General features: G+C 43.3%; 1 protein-coding gene across 4 annotated transcripts in view; it reads left to right on the forward strand.

Moving 5' to 3' along the window:
• auts2a (activator of transcription and developmental regulator AUTS2 a) overlaps positions 1 to 18,458 on the forward strand; it is a 292,831-nt gene that overhangs the window by 72,205 nt on the left and 202,168 nt on the right. The window lies entirely within an intron of this gene.

Raw genomic sequence — 18,458 nt, forward strand, 5'->3', positions numbered from 1 at the left:
TGTGAGGCCCATCTGCTCTCTGGCACTGGGGATGGGGAGCGTGTGTGTGCGTGGAGGGGGGCGAGCAAGGAGGGCTCAGGTTGGACTTCCCCCTCTGATCCCCCACATCTCTGTCCAAACACCTGCCTGTCTGTCTGCTTGTCCGTCTGGCTGTCTGCTTTTCTTTCGGTGTCTGTTTCTCAGACATTCGGGTGCAGTGATTTATAATGAGCTGTAAATCTGCTTGTATATAAACATTTGGTTGATTCCTCTCAACCTCTTGTCTGTTGCATTCCTGACTATTGCTTATTTCTCCATTAAATATTGCACCATGTCTGTATGTTATGTGCTCCATGTCAGCCTTGTCCAAAATAACCATTTTTGAAAAAGGAAATAAGATGCAGCGAAAAACTCCTGAATCCATTTGTTCTGAACTCAAACAATTGGGACACAGTTCTACTGTTTACTACTTCTACTACTACCTCTACCACTATTTCCACTTCCACTATACTTAACTCTTAGGGCTGGATTAAGATCCTGATTTCCATTCAGGCCTCGCTGCCTTGTTTGTATGAGCAGGCAGATCCTTTACAGCATTCCCCTTAAACTGCGTCAACAAATGTCAAGTGTGCACAGAAAGAGAGGGGCAGAACATCAATGAACTGTTAAGACAAAGGGGTGAAATGACAACAAAAATGTGTCTGAATGGTGAGAAACAACCACTAAATGCATCCACACCCACAAAAACAGTGTGTGGAGCCGGATTGACAATGATGACATTCAAAAGGTCCTACATTAAATGGCAAGCAAATGTAATGTAAACGAAAAAAAACATTATTATTAAACAATATTATGCAGTTATCAATGCCAGGAAAAGGTCATCAGAAAATCCCTGTTGCCCGACCATTCAAACATCTAACTATAGCAGGAGCTCGATTTGTACATGGCAATACAAAAAAGGTATTCTTAGTTGAAGTGCTTTGCAGCACGATATCCTTGTGTAAACCTCTCCAGCACTTTAAATGAACTGTGGATTAAGTGTGATCCTGGCATCAGGCGCCGTCAGCTGGTTGTGGTGTGATATTGGCTCATTATAAGGCAGCGTGGTGTAATGCGGATCACAGGCACTGTGGCTTCTCTGGTTTCTGGAACTGTGAAAAAAGCCTTTTCTGAGTAATTCTCTGGAATGAAGAGTTATTACCTTTGTACACACAAGTACCACCATCTCTCATATGTTGTTTGTTGGTTCAATAGTCTTGCATTGGAAAGACATGTGAAGACATGTAATATGTTGGTGGTGTGGGTCATGCTGGTGTTCATGGCAGGCTCATGCTCTTTTATTAAAAAGATAAAGTAAAAGCCTGCCATCACTTCACAGCTGTCCCCATTCGTCAGTCACACCTAAAACAGGAACAAAAAGAGCTGTGTTCTCTGGTCTCGGTCCCAGCAGTGAGGGGTAATTGCTGAGGAGACTGCTGAGCGCTTCCTCGCCCCGGGGTTTGAAGAGGCTTCTTTGAGAAGCTCTAACCCGGTCAGCCAGTCAACCAGAGGGCTCTGGTCTCTGGCCTCTGGCTCCCTGAATCATCTCACTGGCTAGATCCTCGGTCCACCTGTCCCGGCGGAAAGGCCCCGCCTTAGGTCTGCCAGAGGCTGTATTGTCATTCAGCATCAGTCTCTCACCTGGACTGAACTCTTGTTTCAACCTGCTGGTAGCCACATGTAATGCGATCAAGCTGAAAGCACTGATGGCAGAACTCCCGGGCCCGTTATGTTGTGTGTGTAAATGTTTGGACTGAAGCCCTGATTTTTGTCAGGACGGGGGCAAGCTTACATGCTTTTCAATCTGCAGTGAAACTGCAATATAATGTTCAGCTCTTACAGCTTGGCGGGTCACTCGTAATAAGCTTATCCACTAAGCCAATAAGAGATTCGAAGAAAAGCAATGTCCTGATTGTCAGATAAGATGCTAAATCCATTCTGGTTGTGGCGATGATGATTGTCGCCGTCACTGTGGCGGTTTATAGCACTGGATCTAATCAAATCCAATCATGACAAACTAGTTTTGTGGTCTTTGTGCCTTCGTGTCACATATGGCAACAATCTGTCGACATTTAAATGCATTTGGGGGTTGACATTTGTGTGTAATTAGGGTGTAGAAGTGTTTTTACACCGCTGCATTTTATATATTCGTGGCAACGCAGTAAAAGTATGCAGCATCTCTGCACAGCTTCAAACATGCACTTTGAAGGCCTTTAATAAACATAATAAAGCATTTTACACACGAGAGGTGGTTTTCTTTTACTTCGCGCGTCAATATATTTTTTCAAACTATTGTTTTTATATCATACAGTACATTCATACAGTACATGAATATTATGAGGCAAAAATGCAACATATTTCTTTCTCTGACCTTTGTCAACGGCAGCGGGTACCAGATTAACTCCCTCAGTTCTTACATTTCACAATAAAAGCCCTGGACCTTTCATATTTTACAGACCAGTATTTTTCATTTTCGTGTTGTTTATCTGTCACGCCCCCATTGTGTAAAGGCCTGCAGTGTGTGACTGGCAGCGTGTGCCACCGTGATGAAAGTGCTGCTAGAAATCCAGGAGCCTCTGACAAGAGGTGACGCTGACATTCCTCTCACTTATTACACAAACATTTTTCTCTCTTTCCCAGCGGGTACTCTCCTGCTTGAGGCCCTCTGACAGCACATTCACACCCCCACAACTCGAACTACATACGTCCACCCGCCATGTCTGCATCTCCTCCTGATGACTTGTGTGTTTACCACGTCCCCTCCGCCAACAGCCTGTCATTAGCACGAGCCCCTGATGCTGTTTGACAAGTCTAGGCCAACATGTCTTTGAAAACGGTTTAATGTTGTTGTTTTGTCACCGCTCCCTGCTTGCCCTGCATCGAGAAAGCTTTTCTTTTGAAGCGTCACTTTTCTCCAAGGAGGACGGGCGGGAGGAGGGCGGGGGGGTTGGACTAGCCTCTTGCATGACTGTTAAACATTTAATTTCACTGCACGCTCCCCATGAAGACTGTAGCTGCAGTAGGGAGACAGACAACAAAAAGAAAGACAGACAGCATCTGCTCTCACCACTCACTGTCCAACCTGACGCTGGCTCTCACACTAGACAACCATCGCCGTCAATTTGTGAAAAATTAAGTGGCTGCACTTTAAATCCAAAGGGCCGCCCACCTTAAGCCCGTGCCCATCTCAGCTGTCAGTCAGAGCTGGGCAGTGGGCCGGAGGTGTTTGAAGAAGCTTTATCGTGGCTGTCCAGCCCTTGTCACAGGCAGGCCACTCCAGCGCAGCATTCAGACTTCCGTCTAATCCAATCTGCTACCGTTTACTACACAGAGGCCCACAGATGAACGCTCAAGATAGTTCAAGTCCATCTGGATTTGGAAATTGTTTTTTTGTTGTTTTTTTTCCCACCTTGGCTCTGTGTAACTCTCCTCATCCTCACTCTTTTTTATTATCAGTTTCCACTGGCTGAATGAAACCAGTGTGCAACACCTCTGTATAAACTGCTCAAATTTTGTCCCATTTTTGTCCACTTTCAAAGACCCAAAGACATACTTTTGCTAGACGAGGGCTCAGTGGATACAGTGAGTGAAAGGTTACTGCTAGATGTTCATCGTATTCAGAAGATTAATCGTGATGATTATGGTCACCCTGTGATCCTCCCCTTTGGTGTAACAACGAGCCTGAAATCTCAAATTTTACATCCAAATCTGAAAAAGTACTGTGATGTTTCCTGAATACAGTCGTACGCCGTTAGGGAGGGATCCTTTGAATTGAATGGCCAAATACACATGTTCCAGTGCCAACCTCAAGGCCCTGACATTTAACACATAAGATGTCACGTTGTAATGGGAGGATATCCATGACATTTGTTAAGCAAATTCATGCTGCCCTCAGAATGAACCCTTTTAATTGTGGTCACCTGTGACACCACACCTGGGATCTTTTCCACTTACACAAGAGAGGGATAGTGGAAGGTAAAAAAAATAAAAAAACATCCAAGCTATATCTATGCAGTATTTTTACTAGGGTTGCCCACTAAATATCGGAGATTCGAATGAGTCGAGAACTTCAAGGTGAAACGGATCCTGTCAGCTGAATGAATGCATTTTTCTTTAGCTGCAATCGCTGATTTTCCACAATGCAGCATAATAATTACTGAAGAGGACACACTGTGTGAAAATGTTTTCACATTACAGATGATAATCAAAGACACTTGAGTTTAACACCTGAGACTTGACACTTCGGCTCAGTTTAGCGCGGGGCCGCAGGTGTGCTGGACTGCAGCTCAACTGGGCAGCGGCCGTGAATAATTTTAAATCATATTGAAAAAATATCTAATGATAGGAAAAAGGAGCACCACGAGGACTTCTATGCAAATCTCTGAACACTTACCTTTTAGGTACAGGACCGTGTGGCCTCTCCTCTGGCACCACCATTCAACGACTTCATGTTCTGGTTTGTTTTGAGAATTGCAGCCTTGCAGTGCTGCTAGCTTCCTACTGACTTTTATCTTACAGTTGTTTGGCCTTATTGGTTGATGAGTCCTAATAGGAACATTTAAGCCACATCTAAATTCACAACATAATGGACCACCTGGGATGTAGACACACACTACATATACACACACATACTGTGTTGCTGCACACTGATGTTAATAAGGTGTACAATTGCCCGGACCGGCTTCTCCTGCTGCTCTTTGATGCAGCCAGCACACTGCAGAGGCAATTGCTTTGTAAATATCAATTAGGTGTTTCCTGGATTTCAGCTAAGACTACATACATTGAAAGAAGGGGTCGACAGCTGTGATTGCACATGTATTTTCAATGCGACTTATAGGCTTTTTTTTAATGTATAGGCTACTTTGACAACCACATATATCTGTTCACCAGAAGATCAGGCCAGTCACATTGAAGTGTAAAGTGTAGACACACATCTGACGCATCTGATCACAAAAGCGGGATTAAAAAGAAAAGTGTAACCACGGCCTATATTATCGTGTGTATGTGGACGGTGGCTGCCTGGAAAGAGCTCTGCAGACATGTGTTTTCTCTTCCTCCTCCACATCTTGCCTTTGCTACACTTAGTTGTCCCCTGTAAAAGAGGAGGTCAGGGGGCAGGTGCAAGCTGGGAAAGTGTAGTATCTATGGGAGCACCAGCAAAGTTTCGTGAAGGTAAATATTCCCATGTGGGGCCTACCCTGACTGTTAAAGTATCTCCAGTTAAAGGATAGGACATAGTGGGGCCTGCTATTTACCCAGCATGTGCCCCACACAACCACTTTGTTCCAGTCCCGCCTCCTCCATGACCGCCTGCAGACCTTCTCCCCAAATGGCTGCGCCAGAGTGGTGACTGAAATGTGACGCAGCCTAACACACCTTTTTTGAGCTTTTTGGAAATGCATCCAGAGGGAGTTCCACGAGCTGACCTCCTTTCCCCAATACCCTTCTTTCTCCTAAATGTTTGTCTTTTCTCTAGTTAAAGACTTTGTAGAGAGGGACAGCCTCCGCTCACAGCATCTAAATCCAGCGTCCATGTGTTTTTCATTTGAATGTGATGTTTTTCTTGACTTACAGGTGTCAAGTAAATGAAACAGAAGTAAAGTAAACTTCTGTTCCCAGTGCTTCAGACAACACAGACTCCCACTCATTCAACACTGAGTCTAATCTATTACCACAGTGCTATGCACAGTGTAATCAGTCTTACATAGTAAATGCTAGAAGTGATTAAAGCCAGCAGAGAGTGAACAAAATAGCATCATGCTACTTGGATCATACCCACACTTTACCAGTGGAAATTTAATGAGGGTTTTTTGGGTAAGATAAAGTCTAATGCAAACGTAAAAGCAATTTAGTTTTATTTTCACTCACTTTTCCTGGAACATTTAAAAATTCCGTCTATCTGTATTTTGCTTTGGCTTTGCACTGCTCCTGCTTTAATGAACTCATTTTACTGGGCTGAAGGCTGAACTTAGCTTGTGTCTGCTCAATAGCTACCAACTACAGCTAACTGTCCTATACACCTGGATTAGACTCTACTGGAGTAATAAAACATAATGCCTCATTTTATTTTATTTCAGATCCTTAAATCTTGAGGTTTTGGCCCGGATGGCTAGGATTTAGATTTGTATATGGAAACCTTCATGATGTCAGAGGTGGACTGCATATCTAAAAAAAGGCAGGTATCAAACATATCAGTAATCTTGATCTCGAAATTCATCATTACTTGATTTCAAGGAGACAAACGGTTGTTTGCCTTCTATGTTGATAAGATTAACAATATCACTGCTGTATGATTTATAAGAACTCCACATTGCCCTGTGCAGTATCCACCCAAAGAACAGCCTCAGCACCTCCATAGAAGGCACACTATCAGTCAAAATAATCACATTTCTGGTTATCTGGCATTTGATCAGCGACTTTGACTTTTGCTGACATTCCTCTTCCTACCAGGGAGCGCACTGTATTGGAGTGAATGTGTGATACTTAGTGCTAGAAAATGTTCTTTGATGTTAACATTGCTGATTGAATGACTCAGTGTAATTAAAGGGCATATTTCATAAAAAAGTCAGTGCTGGTGCACATACATTTGTGTATCTGGAGTGCCTACCAACCTAAATACGTAAACGTGTGATTCAACAAGCCATTCAGATTTGGTTCCCCTTCCTCTGTCGCATGCAGGCTCATTAGAATACACCGCCCTCCATCCGAGTATCTCCACCCACGGCTTGAGACCTACCTTTGCAAATGTGCACCATATTTTCCTCACTAGCCAATTGGAGCAGGCTGGGCTTTTTTTAAGTGAGGGGAGCTTAAAGAGACAGAAGGAGAACAATAATGTGTGTTTTGAACATCAAAGCATGTAAACACGTTCTAGTAGAAAGCCCAAATACAAGTATGAACCTGAAAAATGAGCATGGAGCGTCCCTTCAGCAAATCAGGACATCTTTTACAGCTCTGATGCATTCTCCGCTCCATCCTCCAGCTGCTCGACAAATTGGTACTGAAAAAAAACACAGTTTTGTCCATTTTTATTTTGAATTAATTCCAACCTAAACCACTTAAATGCAGTCCTATTTATGACTCCGCAACTTGCAAGTAGGAGCTGCTGATGAGTACTTGAAGTCAGCATAAGTAGTCCTTCATCATCCTGGAAATAAGCGGCGGGCTTTAATGATTATGGCAAGCAATGGCTTCAGGGGGAAGGAGGAATATGTGAAAGCTCATATTTGCATGTGTTGAGTCATTGCTGGAAAGTTCTTATCTCTTTTTCGCTTTTCATCAGATCCACATTCCCTGACGGGGTAGAAAGAAAATCAATTTCCCTCCCTTCCCTTCCGCCTCATTTCCCTGCTTTTGATAACGCGGTAGACCATATCCTCAGTAATTTGTCTACATAGGAGTTCTGTTATTCCCAATGAATTGTCTGATGTTTGATTACTCTGTCCATTGGTCATGTAACTTAACTTAGTGTAATAATGGAGCCTAATTTTCACAGGATCTCGGCTGTGCTGCTTCTGATAAGGGCACTCTCATCACTATTGTATAATTACGACATGCCATCTCCCAGCTAATTGTCTGTAATGTCACCATTAGTTACCCTGTCATCTGACAACGGGTCATGTACTAATGCAATGCACAATCTACAGTACTACACGCCTTCATATCTGTCTTTGTTGGATGTTATTAAGTGCAGGGTTTATCCTTTTGGTTCCTGACATAATCTGCAGAGCCCCGGCTGCTTTGATTAAGGAAAAAGTCTTTATAACGGCACATTGTGTCCGAATCAGGATCGGATCCTTTCAGTCAGGAGCTCTCACATTTCAGGTTGGGCTTCTTTTCCATCATATAGCCGGAGTAGAGTTAACTCCCTCTCTCAGACACACATCCTATAAATGGATAAATAGAGGTGGAGAGAAAGCAAACATTCAGGAGAGAGCTACCTGGTTCACTCATTCCACTTACAGCCTCTACTTTAAATTGAGCTATTAACTCTGGAGCAATAGCTGTGAATAGCAAACAGAGAGGCGGCTGTTTTTACTCCGTTTGTTTGGGAAATCAGAGGGCTTGTGCTAGAGATGCATATTGGACTCAGTATTAGTATTGGTGCAGTATTAAACAAAACACTGGATTGATTATCAGGAAGTAATACAATCTACAGTCCAACTGTTGGCAAGCTACTAACCCTGAAACACCATATTAATACATGTATAGCCAATATCCGTGTGACTTTAGGAGAAGTAGTAAAATGTCTTGAATAACAAGTGTGCTGTGTGAGTGTTGAGACAGAACAACAAACTTGATAAACAACTTGCTCAGCCGTGGAAATAAGAACCCAAAAGAAAAGTGTGCCGGAGAACAAAGGAACAAAGGAACAAAGCAACAAAGGAGCGTCATTTACTCCACACAGCAACAAAATTCGACTGATATTGGAGAACATTGTAGCAACGTTGAGTGCTGGGTGACCAACCCATTTCTCTGGAGGATTTTGATTCTACATGTGGAGCCTTTCTAAACACCGACAGACCACGATATTATCTCTAACGGTTGTTCCACATCTGTACGACCACAATAGTGTCACTTGGAAATCCTGCAGTGGAGTTTCACAGCTGACACACAGCAGTACTGCAAAACTGAGCCGTATAGTCAATTAGGTTTTAATTAATTTATGGTGTATTATAATTTGACACATATACATTAAGTATGGAGATTTACCAGAATAGGCAGCTAGTTTAAGCATGCATATGAAAGAAGTGACTTTTAATAGCCTTTCAACATGGTGTCGGTGTCGGCAAGAGAAATGAAAATATGTTATTGAGCCATCTAGCTGGTACAGTGGTTTTCAATCAGAATCGTTTATTTGCCAAAGTATACACATACAAGGAGTATACAAGAGCTCTGTACTTCAAGATAAGAATGAAATCATGTCTTTCTACACACTGTAGATGACTTTGATGGAACCTGAACTTATTGCGGTGTTTTCCATGAACTATCCGACTCTAGGGAGGCTTGCCTGAGTTCCATAATGGAAACATTTTACACTTCCTTTACAACGGGTGGGGTCTGCGCAGTCTTCCCGGGGAATTCAACATGGCGGTTGAGTGACAGCCGCTCTGTGAGGGAGGATCCCCTCGGGTGTCCTTTACTCTGTGGCAGTGAGAAGTCACGGGCTCTAGGTCTGCTTGGAAAGGCCCGGGGGGTGAAGGTGGCTCTCAGCCATGGCCGAGCGCTTCACAGCACCTCGGCCGTGGGCTTTATTGCTCGCTGCGTCCTCTCTCCCTGCATGGAGGGACGGGGCCCCCTGTTTCCGGCGAGACAGTCAACTGTGGTGGACTGTCCTCAGTGAGACAGCGATGCAGCCAGTCGGCAACCCACCCGTACCCGTCTTGCTTACTGTTGCGTCCCTTTTCTTTACTGGTCTAGGGGATGATTAGGGACTAACACAAAACAACCCAAATTATAAAGAAATACTTCCACATGGGGTTTAACCGTAAACAATATTTATTTCACTCGCAATTAATGAGTCTTTACACAGAGTGGGAGAGGATGGGACAGGTGTGGTCATGCCAAACAATCAAAATCAATAGAACAGAAGCATCGACAGAAAACAACAAAGTGAAGACCAGCTGAACTCCTGAGGCTTCCTGCTTTTATTCTTGGCTCCCCCTCTGCCCCACAGGTGGAACTCAGTCAACTGATTGACACAGAATAGGAGACTGAGGGAGAGATGGAGAAGGGAGGGCAGGAGGGGAGAAAACACATAACACTTACCATGCTTTGTGGGTGTGACTATTTGACCATGTCATCACCAGTGTTTAACTTTAACATGTCAACATTTTTTTTCTAGGGGGGTCATACCTTCAGACCCCCTTTGAGGGTCTGAGGTCCACCCACCACAGTCTCAGGTTCCTGTGGGAAACACTTATATAGTCAACTCACCAGGTCCTTCTATCATGTAATCAGAGACAAGCTGCATATGGTCCATTCCAATAAAACATCTCTAAGCTCTCAGTGGACCTGCAAAGTAAATGAGTAAATCAATTCTACATAAATAGCTTCTTTTGATAATGTGAAGGACAGCTGATGCATGAAACATCACAGCTAATGTGTAAGCTTTACAATTGAACACTTTCTTTTATAACTACAATAGTGCTCAATGAAGCATACCCATGGTTGAGAATTAATGTTTACGTATCTAAAAAAAGAATAAAGTCTGATCTTGACATATTGACAGACTGCCCTGTATTTCCCTCTTGAGCGATGACCATGGAACCATGGCAACTGCAGCACGGTAGAAAGAAGAGATGGACAAAAAGACTGGCGGCTGTTGTTTTCTCTTTCTACTGTTCCGATTTCATGGAAGGGCTGAACCAGCTGTTAGGACGCGGAGAGTTTAGCCAGATATGAGAGCCCGAAATCTGTCTGATAACATCAGAACGCATTCTCTCCACTGCTTTGCATTACATGCGCTCAAAAGGCAAACACCCTGCAGCAAGTCTGGATTATTCCATTCTTCCACCGCACATCACCAGTTCACCACTGTCCTCTGTGCTGCACCTCCACTTGAATCCAGATAGTTCTCAAGTGGATGTCCCTTGACCTTGAGCTCAGCCTCTACTGCTCTTTCATCAGATGAAGCCTCCGTCTTAACAAGATCCATCTGGAAACTCCTCTTAACCGGCTGCAACGGCAGGGATCCAGGGTGAAAACGAGGTATTGATCCTCTAACCTTACAATCCACTGGATAGGAAGGAGTAGAGCTACAGATACAAGTTACAATGTACTGTCGGAGAAAACTGGATGTGCTTCAGAAACACTTTTCAGGGTCTCACACTGCCAAACACAATTAGTTTCTGATGCTCAGTGTACGAATGAATGAGTGCTGTTGTCCTCACTGAATTCAAATGTGAAGATATTCTGTGTGTAAAAACACAGGCTGCTTCCCTGGTGCATACTCTGATTCACATACAGTAGAGTGTAAAAGGAAATGGTGGAAACTGATCACTGTCAGACTTGGCCCAGATGAGCAGATGGAGACCGTTTCTCCGAGGAAACCCGCAGGGAAGGCCAGACTCCATCTTCCTCTTTCCTCTCCCTGTCCTCTTGACGCTGCCGGCTCTTTGCCACTGCGGGCTGAGGAGGTGGCAGTCTGAGCCTGGTTTCCCTGTCGCCCCAGGGCAGGGAGAGAGAGAAATAGCCATCTGTGATTTACTCAGACTCTGGGCATCTTCAGCCACGGGCTCGGGGAACATCTATACGAACGCTATACGAAGAGCGTTCCAAATCTCTGCTTGAACAAAGCTTTGACGGAGGCATCTGTTTGCCTCTGTGTATACTAATTCTTCTGCAAAGTAGCGTGTAATACCTCGTACAGCCTTAACTCATAGACATTTCGTTTCATGTAAGCCACCTCAATTACCCTCTCGTAAAGTTCCAGCTCACCTAGAACGCTTTGCCAGCGAGCTTGACTTTATGATATTGCGTCACCATGTGAAACACCATTATATGGTTTCCTGGAATAAACAGCATGTCTAGACCACGTCCCCTACCCCGACACAGCCCTCAGTGGCTGCCAGGAGAGATGGAATAACTGAACCCTGAGCAGGAAAGAGAAAGCACAGCGATGGCACACCAACAATGGGTCCAGCCTCTGTCTCTTTGTCTGATATTTTTACATGAGCAAACTGGACTAAAGTTGTGTGGCATGCTGGGATACTTGTGTGGTGTGCTGGCACCCTCTGCTGCTAGCGAAGGAGAATGCTTTGGACCGTTTTTTTCTGGAGGGACCTCATTTAAGATGTGCTCGCCTTTCACCGCCTGCTGCTCACACTGTGGTGTTTTTGAATCTTGCATTGAATAGTCGTTCTTCCTAATTAGCTGCTATGTAGCTTTGCAGGGTTGATCTTTTTTCCAGTTCCACAGGTCCATGCGGCGTGACTGGCTCATTGGTGAGTAGCTGTAATCTAGAAAGGGACAAACGGGGACAATTGGCATGTACAGCAAGCAAGCAAAATTTAATATATCTTATCTTCTGAAAAATGTTGCAATATTACCCACAAATAGTTCACGTTAAAGGCCATGTCCAGAACAAAGTATCATTTTCATTAAAGTACACACCTCTGGGTTTTACCCCTTTAAGTTTTCAGTGAGCTTTAGTTGATGTAGGCACAGTGACGCACACTCATAGTCGCTCTCACAGACACACACACACACACACACACACATTCCCTGTCTCTCTTACTACTGTCTATCTCGGAGCCAATTTGCTGTAATGTCCTGTGATGCAGGGGAACTGGTTGGTGATAATGAAGCTAAAATAAGTAGAGCTTATTATACAGTGGCACATTGGAACTATGCAGGGCTCCCTCCACACAACTGCAACACACAACAGTCATTTCTCCAGCAGAAACCTGCCACTCTGCAGGGATCAACTTGCGTGGACACAGCCTTGTTAGTGTAAAAGGCTGAAGCGCCATGTGTACTGTGTGTGTGTGTGTGTGTGTGTGTGTGTGTGTGTGTGTGTGTGTGTGTGTGTGTGTAGCCGAGGCCGTCTCTTCTGTGTAAAGCAGATATTCTGTGTGTCTGAATGTCACACTTCAGAGCTAACTGGGTATAATGAGCAAAAAATATTGCAGCGGAAGACGAAGTTCTTTTGATTGTCGTCAGTTGCTGAAGTCTTGTTGACACGCAGTGTGGTATCAGTAGCTACACTGTGTACAAGGTAGGAGCAGATGATTTACATCCTTAAAAATGTCTCATTCATCCCAACGGCATTTTTTATGTGGGGGAAAAGCTTAATATGTCATTTATATCCACTGTATAACATGCCGATTCTAAGCAGGGCTTATGGAAAGTAATAGTCTTTCAGTAGAATCATATCCTGATGAAGTAATGCATCAAGATATCATTATATAGAATTAGGTCTTTTGAATTAATAAGTACATACTAACTCAAGTTTAATGAGTCTTTACCATGTGATTATTTATTTATTGAATTATCAGAAAACGTGCTATATTGAGATATATAGCGTCATCGAGATATGAAATGACCTACAGTATATTGTGATGAAAGCCCTTCTTCTAAGTGGAATATATAGAAGCTGCGTTACTTGCCTGTGTGTTTTAGCATCTTTGCAAATAATTACCCTGCAGAAGTTGATGTCAAGATACTATAGAGAACTCAGCGATTGATGTTATTATTTTCAGTTAATGGTTTATTTTTAGGAATTCAGTTGTAGAGAAGACTTACTAGAACCGGAGTAGGCATTTTTAACATTGAGCAATTGTTTAGTTTTGTACAGACACAAGATAAAAACACAAAGCAAAATAACAAATTATATTAATGTAAAAGTTAATAAAAAGTGAAATATATGAGTAAAATATAGAATTTTAAGATTTTAGAATTTAGGTCTTAAATGGGTTTTTATGGAAAATTCCTTCAGTATCTATATTCGTTTTTTTGATTATAAAGAAGGCTATAATTTGGCAATTTAATTTAACAAAATGTTAACCCAAATAACTATGTACAAATAATCATGTGGAATCAAATCATCGTTATGATTTGACAGACGCATATAAAGCTGCACAAAGCCTCGTGCTGAACTGTGCAAATCATTTCAGAATGTGCTGCTATGTATTTTATAGTATGACGTGATCTTTCCAACTTCCAGTATAATTATAATCATAACGTTACATTCCATTGATAATTTATTTCACCAGGAATCCATTATAATAATCCTGCTACCTCCAGTAGGAGCAGTACATGCAGGTCATGTGTGAATACAGTGTGCAGAGATCCAATGTGGTCGACCCATGAGGTGATGCAATAACATGCCGCCTTCACATTTTGAAGGGTTAAGAGCAACCATCATTATTTTTGAAATACAGATTTGGCTTTGTACAGAAGGTGAGCCTCACACAGATCAATATGTCAGTACTAATAGGATGCAACGTGCTTTACATCACTTTGATAGCCCCCCATGCTGCCGCTAACCTTGATTCAAGTGTCTTTGGCTCACTGCTATCTCTTTGAGTTGACCCGCTAAGAGCCGTGGTGGAGATGGCTGCTTTGATGCCTTTATGCTGCATCTGCTGCTTCCCTGACTCGCCTCCAGCTATACAATACACTTACACAAGACTGTCAGAAGAAATGGTGGAGAGGAACAAGCCAAGCAGCAGGGAGGGTGTAGTGTGTGTCAGGGAGCACGCAGGGTACACACATGTGTTTGTGTGTGCGTGTTGTGACGTTCTGTTGTTTTCTGGAAGTCGGCGATGTTCGGATGCGAGTCAGAGGCCACGCACAGCATATCCTTGTACATCCCCCCCCCCCCCTTCTCCCCCCCTGATGCATTTCCCCTGTCAATGCTACACATGTAGTTCAAAGGTTACAATCAATAATTTGTACTCTCCACCCCTCTCAAAGAGATATGGCTCAACCCACGGTAACGGCTGCTGCTAAGGACCATGGGTGATGGGATGCGGTCTATTTTTCAGGCATGTTCCTGAAAACATGTTCATGTTTCCTCTCCGTACTCTGGAATCATGAGTGTTATAGCTCCGAGGATATTATCCTATGGTCCCAGGCTGGAAGAAAAAAAAGACGGACCGAGAGGTCCACCAAATGGATATTGCTGCCCGTACTTGCATAGCAAGTTAGCCAAAATTGTAGAGGAACAGATAGACATGCTCTGGTATTTATTTGTGCTGCAGTGATCTGGCTGGGCCATATCAGTGTGACCTTTAAAGGTTACTCCTGTTTTCATTACATCATTGTCACATCTGGTTTAGATGTTGTAATTACTACAAATAAGGGACACTGTTTCCCGTGTTAGAGAAAATTGGGAAGCTCTATCTCATCAATTTCACCAAATAATTATGTCTCAAACACAATATTTCCACCTCTTCCCTTCTCCTTCCCTGGTATCACTCTGCAAGCATTGTTCTAAATGAGTTTCAGTTGAGGTCAGAGGCTGAAGCTGGTAAACAGTAGAGAGTTGCATTGCCAGGCACCAGCTTTGGTCCCTGTTTACTCCCTGTCTGCTTATGTCATTCACATGCACCGCAACAGGGAATAAACTGGCACCGCTTTGTTTACATTAATAACTGTGAAATGGTCATTGTCATAGTGAGCATTTAGCTCAAAGCTCTGCAGTCTTGCACAGCTGCCACTGTTGCTGTAGTTTGTTTTTCATCCGTTTTTCTCTCAATGCATGTGCCAGTGTAAAGTGTGCCTTTCTCTGTCATGGCAGTGAGCTAGACGTCATTATGTTTTCTACACATGAATTACAAGTGATTTGCAGCAGCATTAATTCAGCAAAACGATGTGAATTAAGGTCTTGATTGTTGAGGATAGCAGCTGCGATGTAAAAATAGTACGTGAACAGAAATCAACAGTCGGTGCACCCCGCGTATCATTATCTTCATCAATAGATTAAGTAATTGCAAGATGAAAGAGCCTTACACCGGAGATTTCTCAACCGTGATGGAGTCAAAAGCCCAGTTGCAGCTTCCAGTGCAGTAGGTCACAGTGAGTACAGAGAGTTCTCTCCCTGGGATTGTTTGTTTGTTCGTTACTTATCCCGCCCACTCAAGCTTCTAATTATGATATTGCATTTTATTTTCTGTTCCTTACCCCAGTAGATTTGTTTAACAGCTTGTGCTTAATCGCCCCGATATTTCTGTCTGGCTTCAAGAGAGACACTTTCACACAAGGCCACTTGGAAACACACACACACAGCGAGATGCACAGCAATCAGGTGAGGATTTACAAAGGCGGGACAAGTTCCAGCAGACTATTCTGTAATGTTAAAGAGTTACTGAGCCTTTATCACATTTACTGTTAGTTTCTTTTTCTTGCATTTTGCAAAATACTTTTTCTGTTGCGATTTGAAATGAGCCCATGGATATTTCCCCTCTCAGTGATGTAAATGAGTATTACTGTGCACGAGGACACATCTAGTGTTGGATCTGTCCGTGTCCTGTCTCCACTCAGCTTGTCACAGCTGGCTCAACACACTAGACTGCAGCACACACGTGGCTTAGCTTACACACTCTGTCCGCCAGAGTTTATTGTCGGAGAATTCCGCTGGGAAAAGTGTGTGTACTCTGGAATGCACATTGCTAAAGGAAATGCCTCACAGGCACTTGAAAGGCCAGTGCCAGTAATGTTAACTGGGATAAACGGCAGGGCTACTGGGATGTACTGACACTCCCTCACAGACTCACACCAGAGAGCCGCTAGCCCAGCTACACTACAGAAACACCCTCACTGTGACTCTCTCAAAGAGCGATAAATGTGCTTCTGGTGGCTGTCACCAGACTGCCGGGCTTTCCAGCCGAGAAATGAAGAGTGTAAAGGTAGTTGGACACGGATGTTACCTGTGAGACCCACCGTGTCCCACTCCACAAGGCCACAAAGCCACAAAGCCCACTGTCATTGCTCCTCCAACTCCTCTGTTGCATTTGTTTAGTCTCTGTGGCTCAGTGTCTTATGCATACTTTATATTTAAAGTAGTGCTGGGCAACGATTAAAATATTTAATCGCGATTAATCGCATTGTTATAGCAAAGTTCAACAATGAATTCAAAAGTAGTGTATTGCGCACTTTTATTTTAAAAGTACTGCTATATGAACAAAAGAGCAATAACATTTGGTTTAAACACTTTAAACACATCAGGTTGTTGTTAGCAGCAGTATTCCCTTTACACAGTAGCAGTTCTATCTCTTCACTATCTGTGCTCAGTGTGTGACTGTGTGTGAAACGTCCACTGCTGTGCAACAGGAATAAAATGTTTGAGCACGTTTCAGCAAAAATGTCTGTCTTCATGACAGTCAGAGCATGTGAATGCAGCTCTACTGTTCATCAATATAATGCTGTAACTCAGAGGTAATTATGGTTACACAGCGATCAAAGAATAAAGACACTTTACGCACAATTTAGGTGTATTTTCCCTTTAACTCACGAGATGCAGCATGTTTTATACTTAATGTGAATATAATTCATACTTTATCTTATTCTGAAATTTGTTATTCTGAAAACCGGATGTCCGTTTGAAGAAACCGGATGTTGTCTCACATTAATCTTTCCGCTAAGTTTCTTAGCTCATTCTTGAGGCTCATACGTGCCGTCATTCGTTGCGATCCTAAAGGTGCGTTCACACCAAACGCGACGCGAATATTAGTCGGCTGCAGTTTGTATCCACTTCTTTGTGGCTTTTGTTAGCTTGTTTTGCTTTTGTTTATCGAACTATACTTCTCCCACACGCTGCATCAACGTAGTCTGCTGAAGACTTCCTCCACTGCTGGCCTGCCAGTGAGCAACGGACTTTCAAAATAAAACAAAATAAAAAAATGCGTTAACGCCGATAAAATAATTGTCGGCGTTAATTAATGAATGAGTTCACGCGAAATTAACGTGTTAACTTGCCCAGCACTAATTTAAAGTGAAAAAAGAGATGACTGTCAGTTTTCTAAAGAAAAGTAACTGCCTCTACATGTATGCCTATGTCCCTACATATAAATGAATATAAGCGTAGACCTCTGCATATGTCTCTTCCATCATAACGGAGAGAGACGGCCTGTCCACTGTTCAGAAAAGAAACCAACGGGCAATCTGCTCATAAGTGATCTTATGTTGAAGGGCTTGTTTTGGTTCATTGTCTCTGTCATGACATTGGATCTTTTAGCGGTCCTGGGTAGAGCTGTTTGCTTGTGGAAGGATGCTGTTGAGTTGTAATCCATGTTGGGATTTAACAACTGTCTGCGCTCTTTTTCTGGCTGCCAGCAGGTACCTTTACTTATTTTTTTGGTGATTCACTCTGTGATTTTCATGTGTTTATCCTCCTATCAAACTCCCCCGCTCTCTTTTATTCTGGTAATATTTCGGACGTGTTGTCGTCCGGGGGTGCACATGTAAAAGATTTGACTAGCAGCAGTCTAGCTCCTACCCCACTCCAAGCCATCCTGTTTTTGGACTTTTGCCTCACAGCTCCCAACCCGCCCCCCTACACAGCCGGTCCCTAGTTTCTCCTGTCTGTGAGCAATTAATCTTTGTTTATTTCTGCTTCCTGCTTTCATCTCATCCGTGCTTTGACCAACCGATGCTGGAACAGCCGGGTCTGTGGGCCGCTTCCCTCGCAGAACAAGAGAGCAGAGGGTGAATGCGTGCGAAGGCGTTTAGGTAGTGTGGAGGTGAACTGAAACATCATGGAGCTGGCATTGACTCATGCATCTGAAAGTCATTGGAACATGGAATCATTTCCTCTCCTCTTTCTCTTGTGTATTTCTCTCTGGAGCTTATTGTTTCCCCTCCTCAACCAGAGCCCTGTCCAAATCGCCCGCTGACTTGTGTTTGGAAATGAGTTCCAAATGAAGTCCTGGCTCGGGACTCAGACAGACGGTGTGTGTGTGTGTGTGTGTGTGTGTGTGTGTGTGTGTGTGTGTGTG

The sequence above is a fragment of the Anarrhichthys ocellatus genome, unplaced genomic scaffold, assembly GCF_004355925.1.
Source record: "Anarrhichthys ocellatus isolate YVR2014 unplaced genomic scaffold, GSC_Weel_1.0 scaffold18, whole genome shotgun sequence".
Taxonomy (NCBI): Eukaryota; Metazoa; Chordata; class Actinopteri; order Perciformes; family Anarhichadidae; genus Anarrhichthys; species Anarrhichthys ocellatus.